Here is a 13,416-nt window from a genome sequence, read left to right on the forward strand (position 1 = left end):
TACTTCTATTTCATCTTATATATTTAGATGAGGATAAAGAGAGAATAACTGTTTTGTTGAAAGGTTTGCATGGCAAAGAGTATAATATTACTTACCTATTGATCTCCACTTTAATATATATATATTTATATAAAATATAAATAGAAGTATGAATCTTTCTAAAAAAGACCAAACAAAAATGTGGAAGGAGACTTAGGGACTTCTGATGGATCAGTTTACTCATCCATAAGCAAAATGACTGAAACGTGACAGATCAAAAGCCATGTAGTGGTGAAACAGTGTTACAAATAACTTCCTCATTTGAACAGTTATTTTTTTGTGTTTCCTTGTTTTTCAAAGTAGTATTCTGTGAGGAATGTACGAAGGTAAAGTTTAGAGCAAGTACCTTTTGCATGCATAAGGATGTATAAGGCTCACTAGACAGTGCAGAATGATGAAAATATGCGTCCTGAAACAATCTGTTCTAGGACAGGGTGATATTTTAAGCACCAACATAACTTCAACAGTTCCCTAGTCACACACAGAAAAACATCAGTAATAATAGAACATTGTGAATATGCATTTTTTCTAAAGTTCTTATTTAATTGGGATTCCTGGAATCAAGATGTGTGCCTCTGAGAAAAACACTACAAGTTTTTGTTATAAGAGTCTTCTCTACATTTTCAACTTATGTAACACACTTGAAAGCTGAAAGGAATTCAGCATGAATGGAATTAGAAATAAACATTGAATGGTGACTTCATGCACTATATTAAATATTTTGGTTCTTTCAGGGTTTAAGTAGAATCTTAATGGTATACTCAAAACTGATGTAAACTCTGACATAACTACCATCAAAGTATTATAATTCCACTGCTATTGCCTCACTGTTAAAGAGTTTACATTTTTATAGTATTTTAACAAATAAAATGGATTTAAATTATTGTTCTATTCTCATTTTTTCACCTTTAAAATCACTTTCCACTGTGTATAGGCAGTTGAATTGTGGTCTTAATTTGATTCATCAGATTACTTTTAAATGTCTTCTTTACCTTTCTGCATAAACATGAAGATTTAATCTCTATCCAGATCTTAGGAGAGGACTTTTTATGAGAGAATTATGCAGGAATAAAGGAAGAATACAGTAAATATTTAAAAGTAATTACAGAAGGAAATGAAGCAGAATATCATTTTCTCAAGTAATTCAAACTAAGTAGAGTTTGATCAGGACACTAGAGTGAATTTTCTGACCTACTGAAGAAATCTGAAATCCTATGTAATTCTGCTTGTAACACTGATGATTTTTGCAACTTTCGTAGACATCTCCAAACAATGTCCCATCCACTGCACTGAAGGGGACGTGGCATAGTACTTCTGAAAGGGAAAACTGACACCAGCTTATTTCTTTAAGTTTGCTGACCTTCTTCAGGGAAGTGCCCTTGCTGGGTGTTGATTTTTAGGGCAGTGTGTCTCAGTCTGCATCTACTGTGTCTCTAACCAGTTTACAGCCTGCAGCAACATTCCCACCACTCATGTGCTTGGGCCTCCTTCTCCATGTGTTTTCTCCAACTTCTCCGTGAGAAGCTCTCCTCGTACAATCAAACGCTTCTCTCTGAACTCTGCATTCTTTTACTGATGGTATAAGCTATGCTGCACTGTTTTTTACCTTACTTCAGACCCTAAAAATATGTCTTCTTTTATCTCCAAAGGCTTTCCTGTGGTTCCACGTCTGCTCCTGGCCAACGCTGTCAGATACACAGAGGATGTGTTATTTTTTAGCAAATTTCACTTTTATTCTTTCTTCAACACTGGCCTCTTTCCTTAGTACTTTTATCAGACATACGAGTCTTGGGTGTCAAGTTACATATTTTACTTTCTAACAGTCCAGTTTCAGAAGTATTTTCTTTCTTTGAGATATTTCTGATTTATTGCAATGCTTTAAGGACAACCACAGTGTTTCTGGCAGGGTTTTTAAAAACTGAGATGTATTCTTTATCAGAATTGTATATTCATTAAAGTCTGTCTGGGAAAAAACAGGGAATGTGGTAGCTTTGGGCCTAGAAGACTTTTCTGCTGGGGAGTTCACAAAATGGGTTTAATAACACCATCAGTTATTATCAGAACATTGGGACTGTCCAGTCTGTGGGAGGTTGGTGTTAGTGGCCTCGTTAGCACCTTTCTCAGCTCAAGAGAAAATGGTGTTTGCCCTTTTTCGTGTAAATTTTGGCCACATCAGAACAAAAAAAAAAAAAAAAGCCAGCTAGACAGGTGGCATTGCTATTTCACCTAGTAGGTTTGGGGAAAACACCGTTTATCTCCCCCCGTGTCAGAGAGTCATTCAGAAGAGGAATTGAAAAAAAATATTGTGAACACAACTAAAATTACCATTAGCTTATAACCCCTGCGATTTCAGAAATATTTTCCCTTGGATTTACTCTCTGGAGTAATTTTAATCTAAACTGAGGACAGATAGATAGATATTTTCTATTCAACTGAAGCATGCCAGAAATGCCCTCATTTACTTTAAATTGCATCTGACATTCTGATATCATCAGACTACTCCAGGCACTCTAGCTATTGAAATATTTCCTGAGGAAATACTACTTGACTTGTCAACACAATTACTGCCCTATTATAAGGCAAACAGATGCTCAGAAAAAGCACCACAACATTCGTGTTCTGTTCAGGGGTTTTCTACATAAACTTCTGTACTGATCCCATGGAGGAGCATTAATCACTAAAAACCATTCTTCACTGATGCTAGGAATCTACTGTCTCTCTCACAGAACCTCTCTTTTAGGACTTTCATGTCTTTGGTAATCTTTCTGTGTGTCATAATTTTCCTCTAATAAGGTTTTTCATCTTTGATCTTTTAAAAAGCTCAGTATACTATCAAAACAGTGAGGGGGAAAAAAGCCAGGTGTTTATGCATTGCAGTAATTCTTTCCCTAGAAGTACGAACCCTATGATTTTCACACATATTAAAAAAAACGCAAAAAGAAAACAACAACAACAAACCAAACAAAAATCCGAAAAACCTACTTTTTTTTCCTTTAGAAAAAGAAAAACCAAAACCACTTACACAAAAATATCGACACTTCCTTCTACACCCTCATCATGGCCTGTTAGTTGTTCCCTTGCCTCCGTTTCAACTCTTACAACTGTCACAGATACAAACATTGCCTCTGGCTAAAGATGCCTCTTGTCAAAGCAAGCATTTAAGCCTAGAAACAGGTGGCATCATTTGTGTGGAAAGCTGCTCCCTTTTGGACAAAGTACTCGACTGTGATCAGTCCCTATAAAACCACCATGTAAGCAATGGAACCATTAGGGATGAGCTGGAATCTGAACAAAAACATTCAATATATTGCAGGCAGACACTTCTCTAGTCTCTCATTTTCCTTCTGTGACAAGATGTGAACAAACTTCTTTGGCACAGACAGACCTCCACCAACACCAGCTGTGGCTCTGTAGTGACCAAAGGAGAGCGCTGGGATAACTGTTTCTTCCCAATGTTGGCCAAAAACCCCAAAAAAACCTGGGTTGGGATGCAGTTACAAAAGTCTTTCTCATAGAGCCCAAAACTACTCCTCAATACTTCAGGAACTACTGAGCTTGGCTACGTAATATATATTTTATTTATATATAAATATATATTTCCTTTCTGGTTTTGTTTCAAACTTATTTCCTTTCCAGAATTATGGTAAAAAGTAAAACTCTTTTATGTGCCACAGAGGCTACTTTGGCTGCACATAGGGAGCTGTGAAATGAACTTACAAAGTCAGTGAACACATGTGAAGAGAAAAACAGACAAACAACAAAAAAAATCAGCTTACTTGAAAGGAGGTTCACTAAAAAGGGATAGAACTGTCTACCCAATGGCCTGGATATTTTCAGGTTCAAAGTTGCAGTGACATTAAGCATGACAGCATTGCACGTTTACAGGTGGAATATATTTTCGTTTTTACAGGGTCATCTATGACAAAACTGTTATGGACAGGATAGCACAGTAAAACCAAGACACATCTAACTGTCACTAAATTTTGCCCTGCCACAAATTACTCCAAAATCATCTTTCAAGGTTCACTGCTTTCAGTTGCTTTTCACAACTCACAAAGAAGTTGCCAGACAAAGGAGATCTACCAGAATGTTACACCAACAGCATTGCTGAATCAAAATACTTTTCTTTTTCCAGGAAGACAAAACCTGGAATATCTGCCCCATTTCCAAACACACACACAAAAATCCAGAAAACTGAAGCCCTGAGCACAGAGCTGGTGATACTGTGAATTTTTATTACCATGAGAACTGAGGAAGACTGGCTTCATTAAGAAGGATCAGGCTCTAAGTGTGGATGGATGTACAATCCATACATTTGTTTTGCAATCCTTGTGACATTTTTAGCAAAATCACTGGTAAACAAGGCATCCCTGAGAAATAAAGCATCATCAGTTCTAGAAGGAAGTTGCTACATGAAACAAAAGGTGAAAGAAAAGCTCCATCCAAAAAAAAACAACAACAAAAAAAAAAAAAAAAAACAAAAAAAAACAAACAAAAAAAACCCCCAAAATCACAGCAGAAATTCAACATTATTACAGCAGTCTCTAAGTTTGATAGCAATCACAGGACTAAAGCAAAATGCCATGTGTGTCATTCAAAACTCAGGATAAACACCACTCTGGTTTTGCTAGTGGGCAGACCTAAAAGATAGGTTTAATTTTAGGTTCCAGTATCTTCATTTAAATGTTTTTTTAAACTAGTTTTTTAACTGTTGCAGGCTGATATTTCCAAAGCTATTATAAGGGTATGAGCTTCACTTCTTTGTGCAGTTCTGTCTGTCTCTACTCGGTTCCTAGTCAGGGGCTACAGATGTAGGCAATGGTCTCATTTGCTCAGCCATGAATATTAGCCATGGCTTATTATTAAGCAAACAACACAACTGTATTTCATTCATTTGTCTGAGATCACTAAAGCCTTTGCTGAAGAGATGCCTCAGTGGACTGGGCTCACTGTGAGTCAGAGTGGCAAAATTAGGCAGGTTCCTCTTTCAATTATTTTGTGACCTGAAACAGTCTTCAGTGTCTTGCTTTATATATAAAGCAGAGAAATTATTGCAAGAACAAAAATAACTTGCTTTTCATACTCTTAGAATAGGAAAGTTTCTACAAAACCAATCAAGCCTTCCCAGCGCCCCTTGCTGTGTTACATTATTCTTTGAAAAATTCCTGCTAGAAGCCTTTAGCCAGGTTAATTTTCTGCTATAGAGGCACCGTAAGCACAAATAGCTCATCTCCTGCTGTCAATTACATTCAGAAAGAATTCACACCCCCAGAATTATGGAAGAATGGGCAAGCAATTTTATTTTTTGAAAGGAAGATGCGATGTTAGCTCACACAGCCTGACTGCCAATATGAAGGACCAGTTTTTTTAAATCTATGTAATAATTAGAACCATAGAATGTCTTGAGTTGGAAGGGACCTTAAAAATCACCTAGTTCCAACCCCCCTGCCATGGGTAGGGATACCTCCCACTAGATTAGGTTGTTCTATGTCCCATCCAGCCTGGCCTTGAACACTTGCAGGGATGGGGCATCCACAACCTCTCTGGGCAAACTTCCAGTGCCTCATCACCCTCACGGTAAAGAATTTTTAACTTAACAACTTTTTAATTAGGAGACAGATCAAAGGAATGTTTATCTCCAAAAATAGTATCCTCCAGCAAGGGCACCAGCTTTTCCTGACTAGCTTTTGTGAAGACACACACATCAAAAAAGACAGACTGCATACAAGAAAAGACCCCTCACACCAATTAGCTCATCAGTCAATCAGCCAGCCATCCAGAAAAGACCAAGTCTGCATCTCTCCCCATACCAACCTTCATCCTCAGAATAAGCAGCACAGATAAAACTTACTTCTTATTGGTATAAAGAGTGGATCAAACAGCCTCTTAGCATGCAGGAACCCATTTTAGCCAGCAAACAACCAACTTGGATTAACTCCAACCTAACCCCATCCCTCATGTAAAACATAGAATGGTCCAGAAATGCTAGACAGAGAGAGAGAGAGGCACAAACCTTCTTGTCTCCTCCCCTCCCAGAGAGTCAGCCCATTTGCAACACCTGGACCAATTAAACACCCTTGACAAGGGCTGTTTATCACTCTGGGCAGGGAGAGGATGCACCTGGCCTGGGCGTGTTCTGGGCCAATAGGCAGTATTTCCTTATCTCTTGCATGACAAACTGCCAGGCTGGAAAAAAATAGCTCATGGTCAGGCTTCTTTTCTCATGGTGTGCTGTGCTCTGCACAGCATCAAGGGTTACGTTGCTACGTGGTCCATCGGAGACTGTCACTATGGCCAGCTGCTACATCAGGATGAGCAAAAGCTGCCTTCACTTGATGAAACTTGTCCCTCGAGAGTCAGAGTCAAACGGATTTCACACTTCATGACATCTTTCCCTCAACACACCACTGCTTCCAAGTGAACACAGCTCTGCACCCTTTGCAGAAAGCGTGTTCCAGTAGTTTTGAGTTCACTCATGCCTTAGTGGATTTTTTTTTCCTGTACTTCTGTGCATAGAAATACTTGCAGGCCAGATCTTTGATGCATCCACTGGATGAAGACTGTCACACAGTTGTCATCCAAGGCAGCATGAGATTCCTTACCAACTGCACATGATAACATGAGGGCAGAATGGTTACTCAAAGCCTCCCTAGACGACCACTTCAGTTCTGGGGTGTCCTGCTGCGTGTATGACCAGAACTATTCAGAGTAGTGCTCTAACTCTTGATAATTATTTTCAATAAATGATCATTCTCAGAGAGTTGCAAGATGCTCCACTCATTCAAATACCATTGTCTGATTTGCAAAAATAATCCTTATTTAAACATCCTGCTTACTTTACTAAATTTTGAGCAAAACACTGTGGAATTCATATGTGTTCTTCGTAATACAGCAGTAAAATCTAACACTTTATGTCAAAGATGATCATATTAACGTTGCTTCCTTTACTTAACATTCCCCATATTTCAGATACTGAGCAACTCGATCTAGTGGAAGGTGTCCCTGTCCATGGCAGGGTGGTTGAAACTAGGTGATCTTTAAGGTCCCTTCCAAACCAAACCTTTCTGTAATTCTATTATTCTATGATATTGAAGATTTTTTTTTTATTTATTTATTTTCCTAGAAAAAACTTCGTGATTCAAGTTATCAAATTTGGTCTGAGTTTCCCAGAGTAGGAACTTATCCACAGGCAACTGCTTAGTACACTTCAGTGTACACAACAGCTTCCTTTTCTAGAGTCTTTCAAAAAAAAAAAAAGGATGAAAAGATTTTTTTTCAGTTTAAGTTTATCTCTAATGTATTTTACAAGAATTTAGGAGGGGGAGATTATAGCCGATTTCTAACCTCAGTTTTGAATCTAGACTATTAAATTAACTTTACAGGCAACTCTAAAAAAAAAAAAAATCAAGAAATTTAGTTTGTAAGAAATATGTAGACATTGTTTTAAACTGAGTCAATTTTGATATCCACACCAGAATTTTTTAAAGCAGAATGACCCACTCTGTGTACAGCAGCAGCACAATTTTAGATCTAGCATCCCATGGATGCTCTCAGTCAGACTGGCTTTAGCTAAAAGACAGTACCTTGGCTTCTTTATGTTCTAGACGCTGTGGTCTTGAAAGTTTTGTGGTTTTCTCCTCTTTGGTTTGTTTGTTCTTTTTTTTTTCCCCTCACCTACTTCATTATTTCATCCAATGAGAGAGGAAAAAGTAAGAGGAAGACTAACCAAGAGACTAAGAATAGGTTGTGGCTGATGTACTTAATGGTGATTCCTTACTCATTTTACTGAATCTGTTGTTTAAGACAAGGATTTACGATGTTAAGATATTTAAGCGACTGTATCTCTGTTTCCTTGATACATATCCTACTTTAACACTTCCTGAATGTGTTTTCTCTAGTTATCCCCAGTTACAATTGTGTTTCCCACCAATCTCAACTTCACCCCTGACCTAGGCATTGCCTCAGGGTTTTACATGTCTGGACCTACATACTACAGTGCCTAAAGTCCTGCTTCTTTACCGAAGCTTTTAGCACCTCACATCTTACCTCTACTCAGTGTCAGTGCTGAAAGATTCCTTCTGCTGCCTCTTTACATTTTGAAAAGAAGAACCGTTGTTGGAAATATTGCCAGACATTTTGTCCATTCAGGACACCTGGCAATCATTACCTGTCTGGAGGAATGCCATCCCAAAGCAAACTAGGACAAAGCTGGAGGAATGACAGGTTAGTCCTAGCTGGTCAACCAATACAATGCAACCTCAGTCTGTTGCACACTGAGTGATAGTGAAACTGGACAAACTATTTGTATCATACTCCTGTACCCTGGTATTTAGATTCTAATACATGTTAATTTTCCTTTAGTTGCTCTGATACCTGTTATAAACAGAAGGCTCATGGCACTCTGCTTATCATAGAGTCATAGTATGGCTTGGATTGGAGGGGACCTTAAAGATCATTTAGATCTGTGGACAGGGACACCTTTCACTAGACTGGTTTGTCCAGAGATTAGTCCAGCCTGGCCTGGAACACTTCCAGGAATGGGGCATCCACAACTTCTTTGGACAACCTGTTCCAGTGCCTTACCATCCTCACAGCAAAGAATTTCTTCCTAATATCCAATCTAAACTTACTCCCTTTCAGTTTTAAGCCATTGCACCTTGTCCTGTCACTCTGCCCTTGTAAAATGTCTCTCTCCCTTTTTCGTGTAGGTTGCCTTCAGGTACTGGAAGGCAGCATTTATGTCATTGTGAAGCCTTCTCTTTTCCAGGCTGAACAATTCTCTCAGCCCCTCCTTGCAGGAGAGGTGCTCCATCCCTCTAATCAACCTAGTGCCCCTCCTCTGGACTCACTCAAACAGGTCTAAGTCTTTCCTGTGCTGAGCACCCCAAGCTGGATGCAGTGTTCCTGGTGGAGTGTCCCAGAGCAGAGGGGCAGAATCCCCTCCCTGACCCCACTGGCCAGGCTGCTTTGGATACAGCCCAGGACACAACTGGCTTTCTGGGCTGTGAGTGCACATTGCTGGGTCATGTCCAGCCTCTCCACTAGCACCCCCAAGTCCTTCTCAGCAGGGCTGCTCTCAATCCCTTTATCTCCCAGTCTGTGCTGATACCAGGGGTTGCCCTGACCCAGGTGCAGCACCTTGTACTGGATCTTGTTGAGCCTCATGAGATTCCCATGGACCCACTTCCGAGTTTGTCCAGGTCCCCCTGGATGGCATCCCACCATTAAGGGTGTAAGTTGAGTTGAGTGTCAACTCAACTGCACAACTCAGCCTGGTGTCCTCTGCAAATGTGCTGAGGGTGCACTCAATCTCTTCATATATGTCATTAATGAAGATATTAAATAACACTGGTCCAAATATGGATATACTGAAGTTTCTTTAGAACATTAGGATCTCCATAAGTCTCAAAAATATTTTTACCTTTTCTTGTATTTTTAGAAGAGCTGCTTTTAAAGAAGTGGCCACTTAATAATCATTGTATGTGCAGGTACAGGAAGTTACAATCTAATTTTAACTTTTGAATGTAAAGAAAAACTACTAAATTTTATTTTATTTCTTCGAGGTAGGTGATATTTTTGTGTCAAACATCAACTATCCTTTCCTACAGCAAATCCCGGAATTTTTTCTTTTTGGTGCAGGCTTTCTTTATAGGCTCCTTCACACTTCTTGCACTTACAGTGCTGATGTTTTCCCATCACCCCAACATGTAAGGCAGAAGTCAGTGGCAAAAGGTTTTCTTCTGCTTAATTGTATGCCTACACATTACCCTGTGCCATGAAATTAAAAGCTAGACAATATTAACAATGTAACCTTGCTGCTGGAACCTTAAATGAAAGGAGAAAAATGCAAATACAAACCAAAAACTTTATGATCAATTTTTTTTCACTATGCCTCAGATAAATATCTATAACTGTGTATTGTACTATGCTCTACCACATAAAAGAATAGGGAAGGATGTTGCAAAGCCCAAGGCTTCTTTTTCTCGCAAGAGTGGTCAAAATGCTTAAATCCAACTGCAGAAATTAATAATGCTTGTTGGTAAAAGTGGTGCAGACATTAAGAATGTTTTTCTGTAAAAGCGTTTCCAGAAGTGCCAGCTGAGACATAAAGTGAGCTGCTTTCTCCTCCTCCCCCAAGATTTTCTTCTTTCATCAAATGCAAACAAAACTACTGTTAAAGTGGATTACAAAATTGTTTCTATATAATTTAAAATACCTTTTTATTTTTAATTAAATTAAACATTAAGAACCTGATTGTGTAAATCCTTGCAGGGTGAGAAATTTTCAATCTTATGACTGAACCTTACTACTGACACTCACAAACACCTTCAAGTGCATCTTCAGCTATTTAACAGATTCCTTGAATGGTACAAGTACTCCTGTCCCATCTGAGCAACTCACTTCAGCATGTTTGTACATTTAAGTAAAAAAGAAGTAGTTTTAAACAGCTCATTGGAATGATTTTTCTGTGAGTATTACTCACATTTAAAGATAAGTCTTGTATTCCTTGTAATTATGATACAAACCCAGACAAGTTCCCCTTTTCAGCTGTGCTATTCTGGAGCTAAACACACGCAACTGAAAGCAGATTCTGGTACAATCTGTACACAACAAATCTTGAGGCACTTATCCCAAAGTCTATAAAGCTGGGAAAAGGATGACACTACCTAGAATCTTCAGTGAATTCAGATGCAAAAAAAAAATCTCTTATAGTCACAGTATTCAAAACAGCAACAACAACAGACTCATTGTTTTCTGCTAAATACTGTATATTGAAAAAGGATTAAAAAGGAAAAAAAACCTCAAAAAACTTATGGTTCTGAACACAACATACATTTCAGAAGTGATTTCTCCCAATTCTAGTGCCTCTGGCATAACAGATACCAAAGAAAGGATAGGAGACTAATGAAATGATTCTACTTTTTTTTTTTTTTTTTTGGTCATTGGTATCTTTAAAGGTGCTTAAGACCAGTTTATAATTTCACCATCAGTCTTCCAATCTGTTATTTTGTGCTCAACATAAACTTCTAGCTACTTCTAAAAATAAATTTCAGGTTTTTTCTTCCTGTGACTGTGGATCTAATTCTTCTCTTTTATCATAATTGCAACACTGTGCAAAATTGAAAGCTGCACAGTTCACCTTTGTTTTGACAAAATGTTAATATTTTTTAACAGAAGTAAAACCAGAACATGTCAACTCTATTTCACTTGATATTTCACAGGTATCTCAAGTGAATGTGAAACTTTTAATTATATACTTTTATCTATTTCAGCCATTTTTAAGCATCACAGCTTATTTCAAACCTTTTAGTTCAAATATACATATATATAACTATAATCTTTCTCCCCCACAGGATAACTGTCACAATATAAACAGCATTCAAACTTCCTTATTTGTCTATCGCTCAGTGCTGAACTGAGAGATGAAGAAAAAAAAAAGAAGTCACAGTTCCTCTAAGTGGACTGCCTTAATTTACCCTACACTTCTACTGTTTATGGCCTCCAAGCCTGCAAAATTACACATGCTGATAGTAGTTCTATACTGGATGCTTTTTCCCATGGATTATTCTGTGGATTCAACTCAAGGGCTCAGGAGATCTAAGCTTCCGTGGACAAAAAGAGCATGAAAGAAACCTAACAGAAAAGAACATTAAAAAAATTTAGAAGATATTAATGCTCTTAAGAAAAATAATTTCGTTTTAAAATCGTTTTTAGTAATTGATTTATCATGTAACCTGATGAGATTGGGAGTCCACTTGCCACTCTTCTACTCGATTGTTTCACTTAACAAAAGTATTGTTTATCTTTGTCCGAAATAACATCACTTGAAACTCATCTGAACAACTACAACATAAAGTTTTACGAAGTACAGTGCTAACAAAGATAACTGAATAATGCTGGTGGAACACATAACACAAAGAGAAATTACTTCCAGAATCAACTACTTTTAACACTTCTAGTAAAACATTAACTACAGTTGTTTTCTGGGAAACAGAATAGGGAAGTTTCATAAGAAAAAACCCGCATTTTTAAAGACATTTTGTCAGGCATCAAAGCTTTGACAGGTTATACACCATTTAGACACAAGCCCTACTTTTGCGTACACTTGTCTTTGTTTAAAACCTGCCAGCACAATAACGTACCGAGACACAGCGAAAACAATTTTTCTTTTTTTTTTTTTTTCCTAAATTTTAGATTTAAATTTCTGGCGGCGTTTATTTTCCCGAACCACTGGAAGCACAGGAAGGTTTCAGGCTGGCGGTGGTGCGTTTTTCAGCCGCCCGCTCGCTCCCTTCCCCGGCACGGATGCCCGCGGTCCCGCGTCCCAGCGCGCTTCCCTCCCATCCCTCCCTCCCCGCCCGCTGCTGAGCGCTCCGGCTCCCGTTTGTGCCGGTTCCTCATCGCGCTCCCCGACACCCCGAACCCCGCGGGATGCGGCAGCAGCGCCGCCCGCTCCCATCGGCCCGGCCCGGCCCGGCCCCAGCCCTGCGCGGCTCCGGAGGCCGGAGCAGGGGCAGGGCGGTGTCGCCGGGCCAGCCGGCTCCCCGTGCTGGCGGCCGGGCCGCTACTCACCGCTGCCCGCGGGTCGCTCGGCCCCGCTCCGCCGCCTCCTCCCTCGGCCGGCAGGGATGGAGCGCTGGGCAGGGCGGCTCTGCCGTGCCGAGCCTTGGAGGGAGCGCCGATGGACCCTCTCTCCGCGCCGCCGGATCCGCCGCTTCCTCGTTTTTTTGCAGCCGCGGCCACTTCCTCAGCGGGGTGTGGACGAGCGCTGCCTCCTCCTTCGCGCCCCCCCGGACCCCTCTTTCGGGCTGCGGCCCCGCCGAGAGGGACCCCGGGCACGGGCGGCTGCAGCCCCCGGACCCGTCGGCGTCGCTTCTCCCGGGGGTGAGGAGCCGTCGGTCCCCTCCGGACCCCTCGGCACGGGCTTTTCGGGGCCCCGTGACGTGAGTACCCTGGGCGCCGTGTGACGGAGCTGTCCTTGGGACCCCGCCGTGCCGGCTCTCCCTGGTACCCTGCGGTTTGGGTTCTTGTCCTGCGGGCATCTGGCCTTGGAAGATGGACATGCCGTTGCTCAGCATCATGCTGGGGGTCGAGGATCGAAGTGTGTGAGATGTGGGCTTCTCAGAAGGGAGAAGCGAATGGGTGCATGTTGGTGCACACACCGACTGGGAATTGGTGAATTCTGGAATACTGAAGTTCTGTGTCTTTCGGTACTTTGGTGAGAAAAAGATTTTTAGAGGGTTTCCTTCTGGAGCAACGCAGGGGCCTATCATAGCACAGTATCTTCCCTCCTGTTATATTTCACACAAAAAAACATGCTATATTTCGATCAACTCCAGGTGTGGAGACTCCAGTGTTCCCAGACAGAGAGCTGAA

The 13,416-nt window shown here is 40.5% G+C and overlaps 1 protein-coding gene across 3 annotated transcripts in view; it reads right to left on the reverse strand.

The window, feature by feature from the left end:
* Nucleotides 1–12,747, reverse strand: part of SYK (spleen associated tyrosine kinase) — a 50,144-nt gene extending 37,397 nt beyond the window's left edge. For all 3 annotated transcript variants that reach the window (XM_032675972.1, XM_032675971.1, XM_032675973.1), the window contains exon 1: nt 12,613–12,747. The gene's annotated coding sequence lies outside the window, so the exon portion shown is untranslated. The remainder of the gene's footprint in view (nt 1–12,612) is intronic.
* Between the last annotated feature and the right edge of the window lie 669 nt (nt 12,748–13,416).

Source organism: Chiroxiphia lanceolata, chromosome Z, assembly GCF_009829145.1.
Source record: "Chiroxiphia lanceolata isolate bChiLan1 chromosome Z, bChiLan1.pri, whole genome shotgun sequence".
Classification (NCBI taxonomy): Eukaryota; Metazoa; Chordata; class Aves; order Passeriformes; family Pipridae; genus Chiroxiphia; species Chiroxiphia lanceolata.